This window comes from Pseudophryne corroboree, chromosome 1 (genome assembly GCF_028390025.1).
Source record: "Pseudophryne corroboree isolate aPseCor3 chromosome 1, aPseCor3.hap2, whole genome shotgun sequence".
In the NCBI taxonomy this organism is placed as follows: domain Eukaryota; kingdom Metazoa; phylum Chordata; class Amphibia; order Anura; family Myobatrachidae; genus Pseudophryne; species Pseudophryne corroboree.
Genome location: NC_086444.1, coordinates 769071176 through 769095889, shown reverse-complemented (window position 1 = coordinate 769095889; position 24714 = coordinate 769071176). Strand labels below are relative to the sequence as shown.

Below are 24714 nucleotides of genomic sequence, written 5' to 3'. Positions count from 1 at the left end.
GACCTGGTCTGTATTTTAAATGTCAGTATTTTGACCTTTATCTGTATTTTGACCTTGTTGGGATTTTGACCATCGGTCAATTGTTGTTGGTATTTTGACCGTCGGGATTTTGATTGTAGGTGTTTATTACTAAACACATTAAAGACACACGTAGTGTGTCGGTTGGCCCTCACACTCCTTTGTAGCCAGAATTCACCTCTCACATCAGTGGTACAGTATGTGGGTTCCACTGCTTCCACATTGGCTATTCACAAAGGTGCCATTTGTCCAGTCATGAAACACCTTCCCCACAGCAGCACACGAACAGTTCACAAACTGCACTGTTTCAGAAATTACTGCCACACCTGCCCCGAAAGCCGATAATCTTTCCTTTTTGCAACTTGGGTAAATAGCTCCTTTTACCCATGAGAGCAACGAGTGATATGTGTGTAGACAGCCTATCTCCAGTGGTGCCAAGAGGGGAGGAGGGTACTAATCACCTGGGTCTGATGGAGGGGTCCAGTGTTGTGTGCTGGGGTGTGGCCAGGGAGGCGCTTAAAGTACGTTTTTTTGTGTTTTATTCTAAGGGTGCATGACCAGTCCTCCCTGGAGTAGGCCAAGTCCCCTGAACAGTACCTGGGCCCGGCCAGGATCTCTACTGATCTGCCTATCCACACCTTATAAACCCACCATGCGAGCGTACGACACGTGACATACTTCATGGGCTACGTGCTGCCAACTTCAAATGTAGGAGGTGATCATAATAATGTAACTCAACGGTGTATAACTTAGTGTCTCATGTAGAAAACAATATGTTTTGCTAAAGCATGCAAAAACAAAACATATGTCTGTGTAAGCTGGAAATTAACAATCAGCACCCGTGGAGTGTATGTAATCAGTCAATCACAAATGCTTCACAAGTGCTGAGAAGCGTTATAATCATTATACTCAGTGGTCGAAGTGGAAATTTTTAAGTGGGGGTATGCAAAAGTCAAGGATGCAATTATGCGCGCGCTCCAGAAAAGGGGGCGTGGTCACCAAAAGGGGCGTGTTCACCCAAAAGGGGGCGTGTCCAGTGTAGTAGAACCCCCCTATTCTATCTAGTACTGGTGCCCCTTTCACCTTATAGCACACGGTACGAGCCGTAATTCACATTATAGGACACGGTACGAGCCGAAATTCACATTATAGCACACTGAATGAGCCAAAATTCACATTATAGCACACTGAATGAGCCAAAATTCACATTATAGCACACTGAATGAGCCGAAATTCACATTATAGCACACGGTACGAGCCGAAATTCACATTACAGCACACTGAATGAGCCGAAATTCACATTATAGCACAATGAATGAGCCGAAATTCACATTGTAGCACACTGAATGAGCCAAAATTCACATTATAGCACACTGAATGAGCCGAAAGTCACATTACAGCACACTGAATGAGCCGAAATTCACATTGTAGCACACTGAATGAGCCGAAATTCACATTGTAGCACACTGAATGAGCCGAAATTCACATTGTAGCACACTGAATGAGCCAAAATTCACATTATAGCACACTGAATGAGCCAAAATTCACATTATAGCACACTGAATGAGCCGAAATTCACATTATAGCACACGGTACGAGCCGAAATTCACATTACAGCACACTGAATGAGCCGAAATTCACATTATAGCACAATGAATGAGCCGAAATTCACATTGTAGCACACTGAATGAGCCAAAATTCACATTATAGCACACTGAATGAGCCGAAAGTCACATTACAGCACACTGAATGAGCCGAAATTCACATTGTAGCACACTGAATGAGCCGAAATTCACATTGTAGCACACTGAATGAGCCGAAATTCACATTGTAGCACACTGAATGAGCCAAAATTCACATTATAGCACACAGAATGAGCCGAAAGTCACATTATAGCACACTGAATGAGCCTAAATTCACATTGTAGCACACTGAATGAGCCGAAAGTCACATTATAGCACACTGAATGAGCCGAAATTCACATTATAGCACACTGAATGAGCCGAAATTCACATTGTAGCACACTGAATGAGCCGAAATTCACATTGTAGCACACTGAATGAGCTAAAATTGTGACAGCAGGGACAGCCAGAGTGACGACAGGGAGAGAGAAAGTGACGACAGGGAGAGAGAGTGACCACAGGGAGAGAGAGTGACAACAGTGACAGTAGGGAGATAGAGAGTGACAGCAGGGAGAGAGAGAGTGACGATACGGAGAGAGAGTGACGACAGTGACAGCAGGGAGAGAGAGTGACGACAGTGACAGCAGGGAGAGAGAGAGTGACGACAGTGACAGCAGGGAGAGAGAGAGAGACAGTAGGGACAGTAATGACAGGGAGAGAGGGTGAGAGCAGGGGAACATTACCTGACTCATTTGTTGCGGCTGGTGGCTGGCGGCGGTGAGCGGTGGGCGGCGGTGAGCGGCGTGCGGCTGGTGGCGGTGAGCGGCTGTGAGCGAGTACAGCACTCTACACAGCCGCCGGCCGCCGATCAAGGACGGGAGCAACATGTGCAGCAGGATGGCCACTTCCCTGGCCTCCTGCTGCACTTCATTTCCGGGTCAGTGGAAGAAGTGGCGGTATACCATACCACCGTATACTGCCCCACTTCGACCACTGATTATACTGTACATTACGCAAATGCAAATAGTACTCACTCTGCATCAGTCCCCATACATTTAGATCCATGATAAAACAAAGCAGCTACAGGGACAAAATATAAACAATGTTGTTCTTGACTTAAGCTGGGTACACACTAGCCGATATATCAGGTGTTCATTTACTGCAGAGGTCATCGGTGACTGACATCACACCTGGGCAGGCACACGTAAAATAACCAGCCAGTTATGACGTTCAGCGTGACACATCATGCCAATGATTGGCAAGTGTTTATGCACTTGACAACCGTCAGATAGGTCGGCGGATCAGCCAGAGTGTTTACCAAGCATTAGTTTCCAAGTCTCCATATTGAACAAGGTCTAAGCTGTCAGTATAACTTTACAAAACATGTGCTTGAACCAATGCAGTATCGAAGTCCTGCTGCAGAAAGCACCTGAGACAGCCAGAACTCATCACCACATTTATATTGACAGTTTTGTAAATATAGTGGTTTGGCTTGCACAAGACCACACAGAGCTGCTTGCTGGATGCATTTCTGAGGGCGGCTATTTAGTACAATTACCAGTAAGTGTTACAAATTAGTCACAGCCTATCTTTAAGTCCTACTTTTGTTTGTACTGTTTGTTTTTTTCTTTTAAGGAGAACGAAACCCAACACTTTTATTGTTTACAACTCAAAGAACAAAGCACTTGAACGGAACAGAGAAAGTTACCGTAATGTATTGTGCCATTAAGATAAAATATCAAACATCTGCAATGTTCCACTAGACTACATTAAGGTGGTCTTAGTTATATATTTATTATTTTGGCTCCAACTGAATTGTTTGTATTATTTCAGCCTATGACATATGAATGCACACATTGTACGTGTGAGCAGTGTTATCCCGACAACAAGAGGCTACCACTTGTGTAAAACATACAAGCCGTTATTGTAATTTACTACTGTTATGCTAGTTATTTTTTTCCAACTGTTGCTTTTTTATGGGAACGATGTAAAAATACAGCATGAGGCCGTCTGACCTGCAGTGTTCTGCCTGCACAAAGTGAGCACTGAGGCAGGTTTGTGGGTCTAATCTATTACACTGTGGTGTCTTTCTCAAAGGGTGCACACAGCTCAGCATGGAATGTTATCATTGGATACTGTACAGCTTTCCAAATAAAAAAATAACTTTATTTTCATTCCAGCTTTGTTTACTTAAAGGTTCTGAAGATTACAACTGGCAGGTTTTTTCTCTATCCCACCTTGGCCTCCTTCTAACCTGGCATACACTGCAGGCCACAACGTAGCAACCTGCCTGTTTCTGTGGAATACTCTCTGAAGCAGTGGCATATGGAGTTTTCCACCTCGTTGGCACTAAATAATATGATTTGCTTACATTTTTAGGAAATACAATATGTGTGGAGTCATAATGAAAAAAATAATACTTGTATTTAAGCAAAACCACTGTAGCAAAACAACAAACATGAACCCTTTAATTTAGACCAAGGTATGAATATGTCAACTGCAATTCAACCACAAAATATCTACCTTACATCTGGCCATCAATGAACAGATCTCCATTTTCAACATATCGCACTCTTGTTTATTTTGGAAAGACATAGTTTAAAGGTACGGAGGCTAGCCATCATTTCTAAATGTTCTGAGATCTACTTATAAATAGACAAAATACAATAGGAGTTGTTTATAACTGCCCACCAAGTAGAACCTTGTGCCTTGTGTCCTGGATTGGGACACGTCTTTCTGCTTCCCCACTGCTACTTGCTCTGTTTCTTACTGTCACATCACTATGGATGCAAGAAATGTCCTGTATATGATGAATGACTGGGAGCAAAGAAAAACTTTGTACCTTTCCAAAACCATGTTGCACTGCAGGTGTGTCCGAACTCAAATCCATATTGTAGTATTTGTGGTCTACATGCAAAAGCAGACAGTATTTACCCAGCATACAAAAACAATACATTTATTTGCACCCCTTGTATTGCAACATGGTTTGTGCTAGATACAAAGTTACGTGCTCTTTTTTTAAACTTTATTCCCAACTCAAAATTAGTCCCAAAATATGGTGCTACAATGAGTATCATTAAACCAGTGGCGTAACCCCGGAGGAAATGGAAGCATTTGCCTCCGGGAGACAGCTATCAGGGGGCACAGACTGAAGACTTCTCTCCGTCCAGCTCTAGCACTAGATCAGAGGCAGAGCACTGGAATGGCCGCGGAGCTGCCTAAGGGTTCCTCGGTCCCTCATTCAGTGATTCAAGGAGTCTGAAGTAACAGACAGTTCAATGGACTTCAGACTCCTCAGATCACTGGCTGAGAGATCCCATGAGTCATCAGGCAGCCCTGACAGATATGTACTCACACATCTTTGATGCAGTTACGCCAAACAGCCTCTCTTGGCAACGCCAAGTCTTGTGAGAATCTTCTAGCATTGGGCGTCTTTTTTGCTTCTTTTCTGTCGAAAATGTATCTTATTTGAACATAGTGTGACTAAGGGGGTCATTCAGATCTGATCGCAAGGCAGAAATTTTTGCTGTCCTGCGTTCAGATAGTCGCCGTCTTCAGGGGGAGTGTATTTTCGTTGTGCAAGTGTGCGATCGTATGAGTATCAGAGCTGCACAAACTGATTTTGTGCAGTCTCTGCGCAGCCCAGGACTTACTCAGCCGCTGCGATCACATCAGGCTGGATTTGACGTCAGACACCCTCCCTGCAAACGCTTGATCCTGCCTGCGTTTTTCCGGACACTCCCTGAAAACGCTCAGTTGCCACCCACAAAAAGCCCTCTTCCTGTCAATCTCCTTTGAACGCCTGTGCAAATGGATTCTTCGCACAATTTTGTCGCTGACCAGCGATTCCCGTTGCAGCCGTCCATCGCGCCTGCGCATTGCGGTGCATACACAGTTCGGATCTGATCGCCTGCTGTTCGAAAACGTACAGCAGCGATCAGATCTGAATGACCCCCTAAGACACACAGGGAGACTGTGCAGATTAATTTGATATATGACACTTGTATGCGACTGAGTCTCTGAATCTGTACACAATGTGCTACAATGTAGCAGTCACAGCTTTTTTCCAATACAAGTTCTGTTCTGTATACAGACTCAGGGGTCTATTTACTAAGCCTTGGATGGAGATAAAGTCGCTGGAAATGAAGCACCAGCCAAACGGCTGCTAACTGCCATGCCACAGGCTGTGTTTGAAAAATGACAGTTAGGAACCGATTGGCTGGTACTTTATCTCCAGCGACTTTATCTCCATCCAAGGCTTAGTAAATAGAGCCCTTTGTCACACACAATACACAAGTGTAATTAATCACGCTAATCAGCACAGTCTCCTTGTTCGTCCTATTCACATTGTGTTGTGAATAAGACACATTTTCTGCAAAAACCCCGAAGATAGAAGAGTTTCATGGAACCTGGCGGCTCACTCACACCAGGCCTCTCGCGCTGCATGTCATATTGAGGCTAAATGTATGAGTAAACATCTGTGAGTTCACCACAGGGAGGGGTGTCTGTCTGATGAGGGGCAAGGAGGAGGAACAGGGGAGTATGAGGAGGAAGGGGAGCATAGTGATCCATGTGGGAGCACAAGGGAGCACTGTGAGGCATGTGGGATGGGGAAGAGGGGAGCACTGTGAGGCATGTGGGATGGGGGAAGAGGGGAGCACTGTGAGGCCAACGGAATGAGGGCACAGGGGAGCACTGAGAGGCATGTGGGATGGGGAAGAGGAGAGCACTGTGAGAGATGTGGGAAGGGGAGCACTGAGAGGCATGTGTGATGGGGAAGCGGAGTACAGTGAGGCATGTAGATGGAAAGAAGAGCACAATGAGGCATGTAAGATGGAGGAAAGTGAGTACAGTGAGGCACGTGGGATGTGGGAAGGGGAGTACAATGAGGCATTTGGGATGGGGAATGGGCAGTACAGGGATGGTGGAAGGGGAGTACAGTGAGGAATGTGAATAGAAATTCGAGTACTGTGGGATGGGGAAGGGGAGTACATCGAGGCATGTGAATGGAAATTGGAGCACAGTGGGATGGAGGAAGGGGAGTACAGGAAGGCATGTGGGAACAGGGGAGCACAGGGAGGCATGTGGGATGGGGGAGGGTAGTATGGTGAGGTATATGGAATGTGAGAACAGGAGAGCACAGGGAGGCATGTGGAATGGGAGAAGGAGAGTACAGTATGGCACGTGGGATGGAAAGGGTAGTCACAGTGAGGAATGTGGAATGGGGGATGGAGAGTACAATTAGGCATGTGGGATAGGGAGTACAGTAAGGCACGTGGGATGGAAAGGGTAGTCACAGTGAAGCATGTGGAATGGGAGAATGTGGAGAGTACAGAATGTGGAATGAGTACAGTGAGGAATGTGGGATGGGAAATGGGAGCACAGTGAGGCATATGGGATGGGGGATGGGGGAAGGGGAGCACAGGGAGGCATGGGGGAGGGGAAGTACAGTGATGCATGTGGAATGGGGGAACTGGGGAGCACAGGGAGGCATGTGGAATGGGGGAAGGAGAGTACAGTGATGCATGTGGGATAGGGAGTACAGTAAGGCACGTGGGATGGAAAGGGTAGCTCAGTGAGGCACGAGGGATGGAAAGGGTAGCTCAGTGAGGCCTGAGGGATGGAAAGGGTAGCACAGTGAGGCATGTGGGATGGCAGAACAGGAGAGCAAAATGGGAAAAGGAGAGCCCGATGTAGGATGTGGAAGAAAATGGGGAGCACAGTGTGGGGTGTGGGAGGTAGCAGAAAAGCACAGTGTGGGATGGGGATGGGAGAACAATGATGACTATATGTGAGGGAGGGGTATTATAATAATACTATATGCACTGCCCCTTCCCCAAACACATTGTGATCACGTTATTTTCTCCTTTGTCCCCTCAGTTGTGCTAATGCACATTTGTCAAAGAACGTTGATCTGTGCGCACGCCATAGCCACCGGGGGCAGTGAGGTAGGGGGGCACCACCCTCTATTTTGCCTTTGGGCACATAGCATGAATTTAGCATATTTATCAGGGACAGCAGTGATACCTGTGCTGCTGGCTGTCCTTATAGGATATCCTAGAATGGTGATAGCAGATACATCAATAAGTAAAATATATTTTATTATTCAAATAAAGCATTTTTCTTCATTTTTCCATATTAAAATATAATTTATTTTTTATCTATATTTATCCTTTTATTTTTTTTACAACTCTACACCTGGAAGTTTGGTATTTGAGAAATAGGGGTTGGGGATGGGAGACCAGCATACCGACCCTGGGATCCCGGCAGCAGAATGCTGGCAGGAAGGGGGCGCAACAAAGCCCCCTGTGGGCTAAGTGGCTCACTGTGCTCACCACAGGTTCTATTCCCACTCTATGGGTGTCATTGACACCCACAAGTGGGAATAGTCCCTGTCAGTCGACATGCCAACTGGTGGGCTGGTGAGAGGGCGGCACCCCTATGTCTGCATGGTGACCGCTGGGATCCCGAGCACCGGTCACATGACTGGATCCCATAAACAGTTTGCTTAGAATTTATTTATTGACATTCACTCTGGGCCCTACCCTTTTCTCACTGGCTACATATAGGGCCCCAGAGGTGCTGAGGAGTGGAGGCATCTTAGCATATAGTATAAAAGTATTATAAAGTATTTAGGGACACTTGTGTATCATGGGTTTGTGCCCCCACAGCATAAGTGGACCTACTGTAGCAGAGGCCATGTCTTTGCTAACTTCTACATCGCAAAAGTCTGTGACAAGATCACTTAGTATAATGATAATGAATAAAAATCCTCCATCAATAAGGTTCATTTATGAAAGTGAACATGTGCAAATCTGTAGCATAACTGCTTTTTTGTGATGTTAAATGGGACAATTGTAAGTGCCTTTACGTTTGAATGCTCAAAGGGTGGAACGAGTGCTGTGTTAAATTTATTAAAGGGATTGTGTTATAATGTGAATAAACTGGTAATTTTTACTATTTCCACAGTACAACTATTTCCACAACATTTTCCCAAGTTTCCATCAGGTACAAATTGATTTGGGATGGGTGCTTCCAAAGGCAGAGAAATGGCCGCATTTATTATGCACACACTGTAGGGCCTAATTCAGGTTGGATCGCAATACGCAATATGTTAGGAAGATGAAATTTAACTTACTGTAGGTATTCTTCAGGTGGGAAATAGGAAAACTACGTATTTAGAGTTTTAATAAACCTCCCCTAAGGGGATGAAAAGGGGGTGACATAATGATGTCATTACCGATGCGTGGCTTGTGTTGCATGAACAATAACACCCAAACGGACAATCTGATAAAAATTTAGATTGCACCTCCAGTTTGTAGAATTTCATTAACTACCGTATCTCTCACTGATTGATTGACTGACTGACTGACTCATCACTAATTCTCTTATTTCCCAATATGTTAGGAAGCTGAAATGTAACATAGGTATTCTGCACGTGGAAAATAGGAAAATGACGTAATTAGAATTTTAATAAATCTCCCCTAAGGGGAGGAAAAGGGGGTTGACATAATTATGTCATTACTGATGCGTAGCTTACGTTGCTGAACGATAACGCCCAAACATACAATCGGATCAAAATATGTGTAGAATTCAATAAAATACAAAAATGGTCCTGTCACTTATTACCGTATCTGCTACGGGTGCTCCTCGGGTAACGCAAAGAATCATGGATTAATATCAGTGGTGCAAGTAGAAAAGATGTCTTAGTGGTACTGTGTATGCACGCTGAAGTTGCAGCCAAATGCCATGTGGGCCGTGGCCAATGAAAATGGGGCATGATACACATATGGGGGGCGCAAGATACACATATGACCCCAATGGTGTCAGATACACATATGCCCCCAGAGTGCCAGATACGCCCCCACAGTGCCAGATATGCTCCTACAGTGCCTGATATGCCCCCACAGTGCCAGATACACAAATGCCCCACAGTGCCAGATTCACAAATGCCCCACGGTGCCAGATACACAAATGCCCCACGGTGCCAGATACACATATGCACCACGGTGCCAGATCACAAATGCCCCCAGCAGCGCCATATATGCGCCCACAGTGCCAGATACGCCCCCACAGTGCCAGATACACATTGCCCCACAGTGCCAGATTCACATTGCCCCACAGTACCAGATACACATTGCCCTAGAGTGCCAGGTACACACTGCCAGATACACATTGCCCCACATTGCCAGATACACATTGACCCACTTTGCAGGTACACATTGCCCCAAGTGCCAGATACACATTGCCCCACACAACCAGATACACATGGCCCCACAGTGCCAGTTACACATTCCCTAGAGTGCCAGATACACTTTGCCCCAGAGTCCCAGATACACATTGCCACACAGTGTCAGATACACATTGCCCCAGTGTGCCAGATACACACTGCCAGATACACATTGCCCCACATTGCCAGATACACATTGCCCCACTTTGCAGGTACACATTGCCCCAAGTGCCAGATACACATTGCCCCACACAACCAGATACACATGGCCCCACAGTGCCAGTTACACATTCCCTAGAGTGCCAGATACACTTTGCCCCAGAGTCCCAGATACACATTGCCACACAGTGTCAGATACACATTGCCCCAGTGTGCCAGATACACTTTGCCCCAGAGTGCCAGATACACATTGCCAGATACACATTGCCCCACAGTGCCAGATACACATTGCCCCACAGTGCCAGATACACATTGCCCCACAGTGCCAGATACACATTGCCCCACATTGCCAGATACACATTGCCCCACAGTGTCAGATACACATTGTCACACAGTACCAGATACACATTGCCCAAGAGTGCTAGATACACATTGCCCCACATTGCCAGATACACATTGCCAGATACACATTGCTCTAGAGTGCCAGATACACAGTGAATTGATGATTAAAATAGTAATACTACTGTACCTCAGGCTCTGAGAGATGAGCCTGTTCCTGCAGCCCTGACGCCTGCAACAATGCGCTGCTCAGCAAGGAGAGACGTGGCCGTGGGAAGCCCAAGTAGAAGCACCACAACCCGCCCAGCCAGGGTCCACTGCACGCCCGCCGCACCAGCAGCGGGAGCATGATTACATCACAGTCACGATCCCAGCAGGTTGGGAAGGGGACGCGGAACACAGCGGCAGCGTTTCCAGTAATAGCCGCTAATGGCGGCTTTGGTGAGCAGCGGCCCATCGGCGGTGGGTACGGTGTACCGACGGCTAAATTCTTAATGGTACGTCGTACCCGAGTGCACTGCCACACTTGCAGGCTTGATTAATATTTACTTACATTAAGATGTCTCAAATTTACATCTCTACAGAATTACAGAATTTTTAATACTCATTTATATTTACAACATTGAAAATCATAAACTCCTGTGCGAAGAACGGGTAGAACAGCCTATTATTAAATAATATTTGCGGATATCCCTTGAAAACACCCATTTCAGGGGGATGCCCACAAATATTAAGTATCCACTGAATGTGACATAGAGGCAACCTCCATAGAGGCACACTCCATTTCCAACACCCAAAGCAGCTGTTTGGCTGTCGGATTTACCAAGCTCCGGATGGCATGTGCAGTACTGCTGTAGTTTCCCAAGGGAGAAGTGAAGTGATTGCATTAGTGATCACTTCACTTTTACACATTGAAGGGACAGGTTTCTTTCAGAGTCCCTGACCTCTGTCCCTTTATGTGTTTTTTTAATAGATTTGGGGTGAATCCTAATTTGCTATTGCCATGAATGACAGCAATAAGAAATTATAATTCTCAAGTGCAAAGGGGCTCATTTGCGCTCGCCCAGCTGTCGGTATGCCGGCGGTCGGGATCCCGGCGCCGGTATGCTGGCTGCCGGCATACAATACTACACCCGCTACAACATTGTTGCCACATAATACAACACTAACATAAGTTAGGGCAACATGCCAAACTGCTGTATATTGCAATGCTGTCTCCTTAACCTTTTCATTGTGAGCTGTAGCACTTTTCAGTGTTACTGACTTTATTGAAATACGATGACCAATTACAACTACAGTTAAGGAAATTAAGGCAAAAATTGGCAGACTATTAATAGTTCAAACATCATCTACTTATACGTAATTTCAATATCATTTCCAGAGATTTTTTATAACACAGTTTAGCTAAAATTTGTAGCAAAGTGTAAAGCAAAGTGACCACTTAAACTATAACACAAAATACCCCTAAACGATACTGAAAAATGTATTGACACAATAGCGCCCAAAGTGCATTCCTGTAGCTCAACTTGTTCTATGCCCCTTTCGATATTGCCAGGAAGGTATCTTTGGGGCAAATCTGGCGCTGGTCGGTGAGCTGCACTCTAAGGTAGTGCTGATTAGCATGGAAATGGGAGGAAGACAGTGTTTCAGTGGGAGGGGAGAGCAGTGAGCCAGGGAGAGGATGAGATTCTTGTACAGCACCAGCATCCTGCCATAATGATCCAGGGTGGGAGACGGAGCAGCACCTAGTGTGTGACAGAGCAGATAGCACAGGATTTCTGTCACAGAGGCTACCTTCTGACTGGATATACTGTAGTGAGAGGTGAGAAGGTGATATGCTCACTATGACCCACAATCTCTGGAGCACTGAGATACTCTTCTCATTTCTAGTGCCAGCAAGTGAATCCCAAAGAACTGATGTAATAGTACAAGAAAGAGCCGCACTCACTTAGGCATAAATCATATCTGAATTAGTGTACAGTAAACCACATATTAAAGTGGAAATGCTCCTCTAGGTTTGGAGACTGATCCTACATTTTCTAAAATGCTATCACAAGGTAAATTGTGTGCAGAAGAAAAAGAAAAACCTTTGGAAGTTTGTGTTCCTGGACCTTATGCCATCTGTACCCCCAGGTACACAAATTGTAGTCACCACTACTGTATATATGCATATGGAATTCCCATTTAAGAGAAATGTTTTAGTATACAAAGTAATAAACCAGATTGCTGAATCTGTTACAAATTGCTGCATTCTTTTGGATGGGGTCCACTATTGAGAATTGACATCACATACTAAATTTTATCCTGTCCCACTAGGAAGCAAAACAAATGTTGTACAAGTGACAGTTTTATTTATCATATATCTGTTTGTCATCTCCTCAGCTGCTCTGCTGTTTAGTACAGGAATAGTATTACATTATGTACAGGAATAGTATTACATTATGTAAGCTGTTTGCTTGTGGTACTGTACATGCTGAATAAAACTTTGCTTGATTTGTACAATAATTTTTTTTTAAATAAATTGTCATCCCAATTATGTTAAATATATGTTTATGCTACTACATGACACCATCACAACTTCTTACCTGACAACCTTCCAAATGTTGTGAAAAGCCTTTGTTAATATCTGATAGCCGCTGGCAGATACCTTATTCTATTAGATTCATAGTGGTCTTTTTTATCAAGCTGTTTTTTGTATAAAATTATGCAGAAACTACAGTTAAGGGGGGTACTCACGGAGCGATCGCTACTTAAAATCTAAGCAATCTGACTAGATTGCTTAGATTTTAAGCATGATCGCTCCGTGTGTACCCCCCACAGCGATAGCAATGCGCAGCCCCGCGCATCGCTATCGCTGGTGCTAGATTGGACTGCCGTGCAGGCCAATCTAGCAGGTCACTCATTTCACCCGCTGGGTGAAATGAGCGGCTCCCCCGTCTCCCCCTGCACGCTCAGCACACATCGCGCTGTGCTGAGCGGTGGGAGAGATGTGTGCTGAGCGGTTAGCTCAGCACACATCTCTCCAAAATCGGGCCGTGAGTACTAGCCTTTACAGTAAGTACAGCCTCTAATGCAGGAGATTTCCTGAAAAAGCTAACTACCGCTGCAGACCACAGTCCACATTATTATTAATGGGAACTACGGTCTGACCTCTATGTACCAAACGGACAATAGCTAAGCTTTCCAGAGTTTGGCCCATTGTTTCATGACATCCTCAGATGGCGTACAATGCTTTATACCTATGAAGGCATTCTTGCAGGAGAGGGATTTTACGATTGTGCGTGGACACAATGCTTCTAGTTCAAAGACCTGAAAGACTCCCCCAAGAGTCCAGAGCATACAATAACTTGCATCGACAGCGGTTATCATTATTAAATAGCAGGTATAATCATACAAAAAAAGCTTATTCCCACTGCGATGTGTATTGAAAAAAATCATGACACTTTAATACATATACCCCATAGTTTTAGTTCAATAACAACTGTTAGACCCAATTATAAAAAAAAAACATTGTTTAAATCTTAAAACATGAGATAACATTATATGTTACATTACTGATAAACTTTGAATGTGCATATTTCCTGCTATATCAATAAGTATGCACAATCAGTATTCAAATAGTGATCCATGATAATCACTGAGCTTCAAGAAGCCTTCTGTTATTGATTTATGACATCTTGCAAATTTTCCTAAATATGCTGCTTTCACCTTTATATAATATAATATAATATAGTATAATATAATATATTATTTTACCTTTATATGACATAGAATTGCTGTGGTTACCCATTTAGTACATAGAGCAAAGCTGAGTGGTGTTTAACTCCAGGGCAGGTAAAATAAACAACTTTGGCTGGTAGATATAAAAGAATTGGTGAAAAGCACAGCAGAAATATAAAGCTATTCATTTTGGGGGGAAAATTGCAGGAGGGTATTTACAAACCTCCTTAAAAAGACCTCAACAAGTTAATGGTACAGCATCATTTCTCGGAATACATCACAGGTAAATTGCCTGTTTATATAGTTACCATAGTCCAGATAACTACACTTAGAATGCCATGTTTAAATAAAGATGACATGGTTATAGAGTACAACAATTATTTCTTACATTTAAACATAAAAAAAATTGAAACTGAAAAACTGCAAAGTTTAGGAAATCTTCCCAAAAAAGCACCCCTCATGTAATTGAATGGTGCTATAAACAGCAGGAAATTGAGCGGAGTAATTTATGCTGACTTTTGGATTCAAAGCAGTCTCTGAAGACTATTCCCTCTTCTGTTCCACTCCTATTTCTCCAAACTTTAGCAGTAAAAATGTAAGAGAAACAAGGTGTAGTGACTGAAACAGGCCTCCAGATAGCTTGTTTGTGCTTCTGTAATTGGATAATACATTAAACCATTTCAGCAGTGTGGCATGATGCCACCACAGATATCATCCACGTATGTACAGATAACATAAATAGAACAGTGAATAATTAACAACACATTTTCCCATTTATCAGTCACCCAACCCTCATACATACTGTATACCATTAACATAGAAATGATGAGATGACACTAGACAGAATCTAAATATATCTTATTCAGTCATCATTGTAAAACTAGTTTCATTGGCACACAATGTTCATGAAAGCTTTTAAAGATATACTTTCAACCACAAGTGCCTTGAGTCCTGTTGGAGAAAGAGCGCTATATAAATTAAATTATTATTATTATTATTATTATTACTATATTATTATTATTATTATTATTGTTATTATTATTAAATATTGTTGTTAATAACCATCCATTGTATAGCTGGACATATATATATATATATATATATATATATATATATGTGTGACCAATACATAGTTTACATATACATATTCCCAGCTGAGCTATAAATTATATATAATATACGCTTTACCATTGTAAAAAAAGTTATACAGTATCAGAAACAATAATTGTGTATATTTAGTATTTTAAACTCTATAAAGTGACTAAAACAAATTTAAAGTGAAATAGCAACTTCCATACTTTATGAAAAATAATAAAACAGGTCTTATTATTTAAACATTGCTTATTGTCTTTATTGTTGTATTTAATCACAAAAAGATAAGAAAATGCAATACATCCGATTTAACAAAATGGAATGAAATAACCTGGTTGGGTAATCACTGCAGTATTAGTACAGTGAACCTATACATACTGCTCAAATAGCAGTATATATATATATATATATATATATATATATATACATGATATATACACAATATACATACACCAATGCACATAGAAATGTAAGGAATGCATTTCAGTAGTTGTACATAAAGTACAAAAGTACATGTAAATCATCCTGAAGCTATCATGGATATAATTGTGGATCTAACACTAAATACTAAACAATTCCATAACTACAAAGAAGTAAAGAGAGGTTGCACTGAATTTGGCATTAGTGTGCATTACAGAACTACCTCCCAAAATTGAGTGGAAAAAAAAAGTAAAAACACTTTCTCTGTTTGTCACCTTTGGGGTGTGGGTTTCTAGCAGATTTCATGTTATGTTTAATTAGCTGTGTGCCAACCTTTGGTACATTTCATAATAAATCCCTTGACCACATTTTCTGCAGGGCTGGCAGAAATGGAAAGACTCTATTCATTAAATCACAGAACACACCACAGAAACTTACCACACTGCACTGCTTCCTTGCAAGATTCCAGCACGCTACAAATTTCAACAGCCATCTCTCTCTATGCTTGAAAAAGCCTCCCATATGACTATGATTAAGTAGGATATGAGAGGTATCCAATCAGTGTTTCCCATTTGCTGAAACCTCCCCCCCCCCCCCCCCCCACAACATTACATGTGGTGTAGGGACAGGGTTATGCCTTTACTTAAACAGTAACCATCTGTTACTTGCAGGAAAGCTGTGTCTCGTTCTCAGGTTTCCCTGCTTCTTAGCACAATAACTTGGCTTTGGATTGTGTAGGTCCCCCCTTACTACACATACAAACGTTACAAAAGCTGCAGCAGCCCCGTCATTCAGACACTACATCGGTCTTCACCAAATGCTCAGATTTTTCCAGCTGCTGCTCTAGAATTCCAATAGTTACAACCGCAGAGCCAGAAAAACTCAGAGCACAAGATGGGTGGCTTTTGGATGATATACACTTTCAAAGGGAAAATTATTATTAAGGGCATTAGGAATAAATGATCATAGATCACATGCCATTAAAGTCTTCAGTTCAATAATCAACTGGCAATGCACAGTAAGTAAATTCATTAAATTATGTAATGTAGTTACTGAAGGTTGTTATACATGTATACAGTGCATTACTGTACATCACAATTCACTTTCTGTACATCCCAGTATGAAGTGTTGAAAAAAATCACTATACCCAGGTGCTATTCACTACTGCATGCAATCATTTTTCTCCATTGGTTTGTTCAGGGAGCTGTGACTCTGTAGAGGGGGAGTTTGAGCAGCAGAACCATTCAGAAGCTGCAATTTCGATGATATCATACAGAATATGGGTGTTAACTGAAAATGGCATTAGCTATTGGGTCAAAGCTCTACAAAAACTTTGGCGTCTATATATGAAGCAGTGAAAACAGTGGAGAATTGAGCCTGTGGAGAAGTTGTCCATGGCAACCAATCAGCTGCTCCGTACATTTGTATAGTATGCAAATTATAAATGTTACTTCAATGCTTATTGGTTGCCATGGGCAACTTCTCCACTGGCTCACTTCTCCACACTTTTCACTGCTTCATGAATAGACTCCTTAAGCTTTCCAGAGATTGGTAAACTGAGCCAGACTGCGATTCCCACTGAGAATAACTGGGACTGGAGCTTCCTACGTTAGGTATATCTTAATTTGCAGGGAAAACTAACAGTAGCTCCGCATGATTTTAGCTGCATACAGCATACCTCCCAACTGTCCTGATTTCAGCGGGACAGTCCCGCTAATTGGACACTGTCCCACTCACGGGTCGCAGTGTCCCGCGGGCGGGGGTAGTTGGGAGATCCTGTGATCACCGCTGCTCTGCTTTGCAAAGCAGCCGGTGATCACACTGAATAGATGCTGTGCGCATGCGCACGTCATCTATCAGCGCAAGGAGGGGAGCCGGGGGCTGTCCAGCAGCTCATGGAGCGCTGGACACGCCCCCAAAATTACAAAAACAGGGGTCGCGGCAATAGGCCATGCCTCCTTACCGTGAGGCCCCGCCCCTCTACTCAAAGCCCCACCCCCTTTTCGCCTCGGTGCAGCGTGTCCCTCTTCCAAAGGGACAAAAGTTGGGAGGTATGATATAGTAAACTATAATATTTTAGTCTAATTAAAAAACAAACAAAAACAAAGCAAAAGAACTGTTGTTGCTGAGCTTTGTGTATGAGATTCTCCTTAAAATACATTAGTATATATTTGTACATGTTTAGTATATATACTGGAACATGGCAATATTCTGCAGATTTTTACAAAAGCTTATAATCTCTGAAATATTTATAAAAGAAAAAAAAAACACTCTAAATCCTTAATGGGATACTTTGCAAAAGAGTGAAGTTTTGACCATAAGTTTATGATACATTCTCTTGGTATGTTTGTTACATATAATAAATTAACCTTTTATTTGCCAATGTTGCTGTCATGCAACATGAATCTTGTATTACAGTTATGCAATAATGTTTACATTTGCATACATTCTGAGGGGAAATGTGCTCTAGGTCGACAGTAACTAGGCCGACACTATCTAGTTCGACCACTATTGGTCGACAGTAACTAGGTCGACAGGTCAAAAGGTCGACATGAGTTTTTCACGATTTTTTTCTTTTTTTTAACCTTTTCATACTTAACAGTCCACGTGGACTACGATTGGAACGGTAACCTTGCCCGAAGCATGGCGAGCGAAGCACTAATTGGGGTTCCCGGTCACTCTACGAAGAAAACGACACAAAACCCCCATAAAAAACTCATGTAGACCTTTTGACCTAGACACTGTCGACCTAGTTACTATCTACCTTCCATACGACACCCCTTTCTGAGAAAGCGATGCTCTCAAGCAACTCTGGTTTTGTAGCAGTCAGTGGCTTCAGAAGTTAGTGTCTTAGGCGAAGATTTACTAAAGTTTCTAAAAATGTAAAGTGGTGTTGTTGCCCATAGCAACCAATCAATTTCTAGCTATCATTTCTATATTGTATCCTAGAAAATGAAAGACAGAATCTGATTGGTTGCTATGGGCAGCACCATCACTTTTAATTTTTAGAATCTTTAGTAAATGTACACCTTCCTTTCACATCTCATTCCCTATAAAATGTCAGTGCCTGCTAAACAAAGGGCTAAATAGGAACGCGCCATTGAAACAATGCATATTGTGAAATGTACTGTGAAAAATATACATTCCGCTTACAGGACAATAAAGTTCACCTGTTTCTTCAATCTGTTCTTATTGCTGACATGTATGCTTTTTATGTATGCTTACAGGGACTAGGTTTATAGGCTTGTATCTACTGTGTGTTGCAACATTTCTCTATATCTTCCCTTCATTTTTTTCTCTATGCTTTTTTTTTGTTACTTGTATTAATTTATTTTATTCTAAAAGTGTATCCAAGCAGTAGTAGAGAAGAGACAATGGATGGCACCTACATGCTAACAGAAGTTCCATTAAGTCCTGTAGGTTGCGAGGTGGGGCCTCTATGGCTTGGACTCGTTTTTCCAGCATATCCCACAGATTCTCGATTGGATAAAGATCTGGGGAATTTGAAGGCCAACTCAACACCTTGAATTCTTTTTCATGTTTCTCAAACCATTCCTGAACAATTTTTGCAGTGTGGCAAAGCACATTATCTGCTGAAAGAGGCCATTTCCATATGTGGGAATATTGTTGCGATAAAGGGATGTACTTGGTCTGCAACAATGATTAGGTAGGTGATACATGTTAAAGTAAAGTCTACAAGAATGCCAGGACCAAAGTTTCACACTGCCTCCGCTGGCTTACCTTCTTTCCACCCAGTATTCTGGTGCCATCTCTGCCCCAGGAAAACGATGCACACACACTCGACCATGTACAGTAAATGATGCAAAAGAAAATGTTATTCATCAGACCAGGCCACCTTCTTCCCCTGCTCCATGGTGCAGGTCTTACACTCACTTGCCCATTGTAGGCAATTTTCAGCAAAGAAGAGGGGTCAGCATGATCCATGAGGCAGAAAGCTGTGATGCATGTGTGTCCAGACATATTTCTATCAAAGCCAGGATTACCTTTTTCATTAATTTGTGCTACAGTAGCTCTTCTATGGGATAGGACCAGAAGGTCTACTGTTTACTCCCCATGCATTTAAACGAGCCTTGGACGCCCATCACCATGTCACTGGTTCGCTGGTTGTCCTTCCTTTAACCACTTTTCGTAGGTAGTGAATGGTACATACTGGAAACACCCCACAAATCTGCTGCTTTGGAGATGCTTTTACCCAGTCATACAGCCATCACAATTTGTCAAAGCTTCTAATATCCTTACTATTGTCCATTTTTAATTAGTCAAACACATCAACTTCTGGAACTGTCAGTTCACTTGCTGCCTAATATATCTCACCCCTTGACAGGTGTCATTGTAACAAGATTATCAATGTTATTAACTTTACTTGTCAGTGGTTTTAATGTTATGGCTGGTGGGTGTATCTAATTAAATAACCAACCCATGGATCATTTGGCGTTTGGACCAAACTATTCCATTAAACAGATCACACTTAGTGTAGTCTGATAAGGACTGCACATGTTGTCCAATAACATTTACCAACTGTCCTGATCTGCTATTAACAATTCAGCTACTGATCGGTATCTGCAATGTTTTTAGGTCCATACATGTCTGCAATTTGTGGCAGATATGGTTAATACCAACTAACTGTTCTGTAGCATTGCCATGTGTATGAGAGTCTTAAGTGGAATTAGAGACTAGTTTAATTTGTTTAGATATTGTATTATGTGTTTTGTACTTAGCTGCTTGCAATTGAATTATATGAAAGAAAAAACTTAAGTGTGAACAAATAAAATCTGCAGCATTCGGTTAATGCACTGTACAGGCTTTGTGTTTCAATAAATAGCTTTGAGGACCTATTCGTCCCTGCTCCTTTCAAGACTGCTACAAATGGGCAGATCACCAGGCACTGGCAAAAAATATGTATGAAGAATACTTAAGACTTTCCTCCCACAGTGGAGAGTCTTCAATTATAGGTAGCATTACAAACACAAAAAGTCTTTACAAAATAGACCCATCTTTACTATGCTTACAGTATTTCAGTTAAAAAGTCAATATATCATTTATATTGGTTCTAGTATATACTCATTAATTGCTGCAGATATGCTTAGTAGGGTTGCCACCTCTCCCAGATTTCCTGGTTTCTCCAGGATTAGGTGGCAACCCTCCAGGAGGCTTTTCCCTTCACCTGGATTCTCTAGGAATAAGGGGAACCTGGGAGCACCAACAGTGCTCCTTGGCAGCCGAGGAACTCTGTGAGCTACAGTGACTGTCTCGCGAGATGATGACATCAAATCTCGCGAGACTGTAAACAGCCCAGACTAAGCCGAAGTTGCCATCGGCAGCTCTTCCTCTGTGTTTCCCCGGACTTCAGTGGTGAAGTACCGCTGGCCCGGCTCATGTGAGAAGAGCAACGAGAGCTGACAGGCATGTCACACATATACTGTATTTATAATATAATGAGCATGCATGAAACAAATAGAGGCTCAAGTTATATATATATATATTTTAATCACTAACATACACCTTTTAGTAATGCATTTGTTTGTTTAACCTGTTGAAGCTTGATATTGATTAGGCTGTGTGCAACACTTACACTTCCATGGTTCTTCCCTCTTTCACACAATCTAGTTTTAAGGCACCAAATGCCTGTAAGTTATCCAAGTGGCGACTATTATATTCCTATTTATATAGATTCACTGTTTCATTTAGATTGTTTGTACAGAAAATATTTTATAAATATGGTACATCATTTAATTTACATGAACATTGCTTGGTGCCGCTGGGGGGGTTTGGAATTGGGGGGGGGGGGGGGGGGTGGATCTCCAGGGACTGATGATGCATGAGGTGGCAAGGCTATTGCTTAGTTTTATTTATTTACCTTTTAAACTGTGATCTTCCCTTCTTCTCCTGGTACTCTCTTCCTTATGTCAGCAGGTTATTGTATGCTAGGAAGAAATAACATAGAGATTTAGTAGGCACCCCACTAATATCCATCCATCTGTATATTTGAATTATGTTCTTTTGCAGATATTTATATCTTGAACAGCAATGGTTTAAACTTTTGAATTATGTTTGCTTAGTATATAAGATCATCATACTGATCAGCTCCAACTGCAATATTCATTGAAATGTACATATTTTCAGCATTCAGAGCTGCTTGTATAGGCATTGTACTAGGGTAAAATCCAAAATGACCTCTCAGAGAGGAATTCAAAAATAAATACAATAATTTAAATACAATATTTTTTGTAGTCCATGTAAACTACAGAAATATTTTGTCTATGTTTAGAAGATCCCATACTAATTTATTTTAATATTATATTTATTATTGTTGAATTCTCATGTGAAAAAGCACTCCCCATTGCGGAGGGTAGGAAGGGCCTTGATCATGAAAAGGAACGCATTGCTCATGTGGTATTTGCAGCTGATGAGGCAGGAGGTGAATGCATTATCATTTATGTTTTGTTTCCATCTTGGGAAATAAAAGGGCATATTTTATGTTAGGAACAACAGGTGACTGCACTGTTTGTAGGGCATTCAGGCTGTCTTCGGTTATTTGTGAGTAATGCACGCTGGACACTTGCAGTGTGGCTGGCCTCATACTGGGTGCTTGCTACATTAGATACCAACTTCAACAAGAGATCCTTTACCGTAGTAGTGATACTTACCTTTCTTTCTGTTCCATCTAAGCGTTAGCCAATATGGGGGCAGGATTCATTATAGCCCTGTCTCCTTCAAGACAATACCTGGAATCATGGCATCATGCATATGAGACAGGGCTATGATGATGTCAATCATTATGCACCCAATCCCATCGATTTCACTATGAAGTGGGTGAGATGATCTTCTATCCTAGTAGTCCATGACAGTAGATCAACCTGCCCACGTCATAGTGAGATCAGTGGGATTAGGTCCAGGAGAGTCTTTAAAATCTATGAGTCTCCAGTTTCAGGAGAGTGGGTAAGTAACAGGGGCGGATTGGGATCGAAAACCAGCCCGGGAAATTTATGGAAGCAGCCCTAATAGGGGTGGGGTCTGATGAGGGGGTGGAGTCTGTCAAGTGGGCGGGATTACTGCTCAGAAGGCCTGATTATAGGTATGCATGGAAAGTGCGCACCACAGGCGCGCTGCAAAATTTTAGGGGCGTGGCTTTGTGGGAAAGGGGCATGTCCACATAATAGTGCCAATTCACATTACACCACACAGTAGTAGCGCTTAGACACACTGAACCAAGTAGAACCTCCTATAGATACTGAACCAGGTAGAGCATGTTATACATATTGCGCCAGATAGAGCACGTTCTACACTTTGCACCAGGTAGAGCACATTATACACATTGCCCCAGGTAAAGTACATTATACACATTGCACCAGGTAGAGCACGTTATACACTTTGCGTCAGGCAGAGCACGTTATACGCTTTGCGCCAGGCAGAGCACGTTACACACTTTGCGCCAGGCAGAGCAAATTATACACTTTGCGCCAGGCAGAGCACATTATACACATTGGACCAGATAAAGCACATTATACACATTGCACCAGGCATAGCACATTATACACTTTGAGAAGGTAGAGCACGTTATATACTATGTGCCAGGCAGAGCACATTATACACATTGCACCAGGTAAAGCACATTATACACATTGCACCAGGTAGAGCACATTATACACTTTCCGCCAGGCAGAGCACATTATACACTTTGCGCCAGGCAGAGCACATTATGCACATTGCACCAGGTATACCACATTATACACACTAGACCAAGTAAAGCACATTATACACTTTGCGCCAGGCAGAGCACTTTATACACATTGCACCAGGTAAAGTACATTATACACTTTGCGCCAGGCAGAGCACATTATACACATTGCACCAGGTAGAGCAGGTTATATACTTTGCGCCAGCAGAGCACATTATACACATTGCACCAGGTAAAGTACATTATACACATTGCACCAGGGAGAGCACGCTATACACTTTGCGCCAGGCAGAGCACATTATACACATTGGACCAGGTAAAGCACATTATACACACTGCACCAGGTAAAGCACATTATACATATTGCACCAGTTAGTTGTTATACATATTGCACCAGTTAGTTGTTATACATATTGCAGCAGTTAGTTGTACATTATTACTTACTGACTGTCACACAACTGGTGTCAGAATTAGCTGGTTGCCACATCCAAATTTGCCTATCAGCAGCCGCTGCTTTGTACAGTGTGATGGAGCGGCTGAAGGGGAGGCAGAACACGTGATGGGATGCAGAGCCATCAGTAATGTTGCCCCTCATTGACTGACCTGGCTGTCACCCCATCCCCCCTATGCAGAACACCGCTGCCAGCCGCACTCGCGATCGCGGAAACGTTAACTGAAGCTTCTGCATATGCGCAGAAGCTCAGTGAAGCATTTAAAAAATGGTCACCGTCGGAGCAGTTGCACATGCTACTCTTACCTCCCCTCCCAGCCATCTCAGACAGTAGCTCTGCCTCAGAGTTGAGGAGATTGCAGCTGCACGCCTTGCAAAGAGAATGGTGGATCACAGTAAAGGAGTCTCTGGGAGCATGTGTAATGGGCCCCCCACCTTCAATAATCAGAAGGGACAAAGAGTAGGGAGTAGCAGTGTCCCAGCAAGCGGCTGGGCTACTCAGCACAGAGTACAGCCCTGATTTATGCACTGTAACATGGCAGATAAGAGGGACGGAGCTGCCAGTTCAGGCAAAGCCCTCATTCAGTAACAACTATTACTCTTTAAGGTGTGAGGGACATTAGAAACATAGAAACATAGAATTTGACGGCAGATAAGAACCACTTGGCCCATCTAGTCTGCCCCTTTTTTATTTTATCCTTTAGGCAATCTCAACCCTTTTTTAACCTTGATTCTTTGTAAGGATATTCATATGCCTGTCCCAAGCATGTTTAAATTGCCCTACAGTCTTAGCCTCTACCACCTCTGATGGGAGGCTATTCCACTTATCCACTACCCTTTCTGTGAAGTAATTTTTCCTTAAATTTCCCCTGAACCTCCCCCCCTCCAGTCTCAATGTATGCCCTCGAGTTCTAATACTTCTTTTCCTTTGAAGAATGTTTCCCTCCTGAACTTTGTTAAGACC

The 24714-nt window shown here is 42.6% G+C and overlaps 1 protein-coding gene across 7 annotated transcripts in view; it reads right to left on the bottom strand.

Moving 5' to 3' along the window:
• BMPR1B (bone morphogenetic protein receptor type 1B) overlaps nucleotides 1-24714 on the bottom strand; it is an 804535-nt gene that overhangs the window by 549488 nt on the left and 230333 nt on the right. For all 7 annotated transcript variants that reach the window (XM_063917486.1, XM_063917497.1, XM_063917476.1 and 4 more), the window contains one exon: nucleotides 21479-21545. The gene's annotated coding sequence lies outside the window, so the exon portion shown is untranslated. The remainder of the gene's footprint in view (nucleotides 1-21478; nucleotides 21546-24714) is intronic.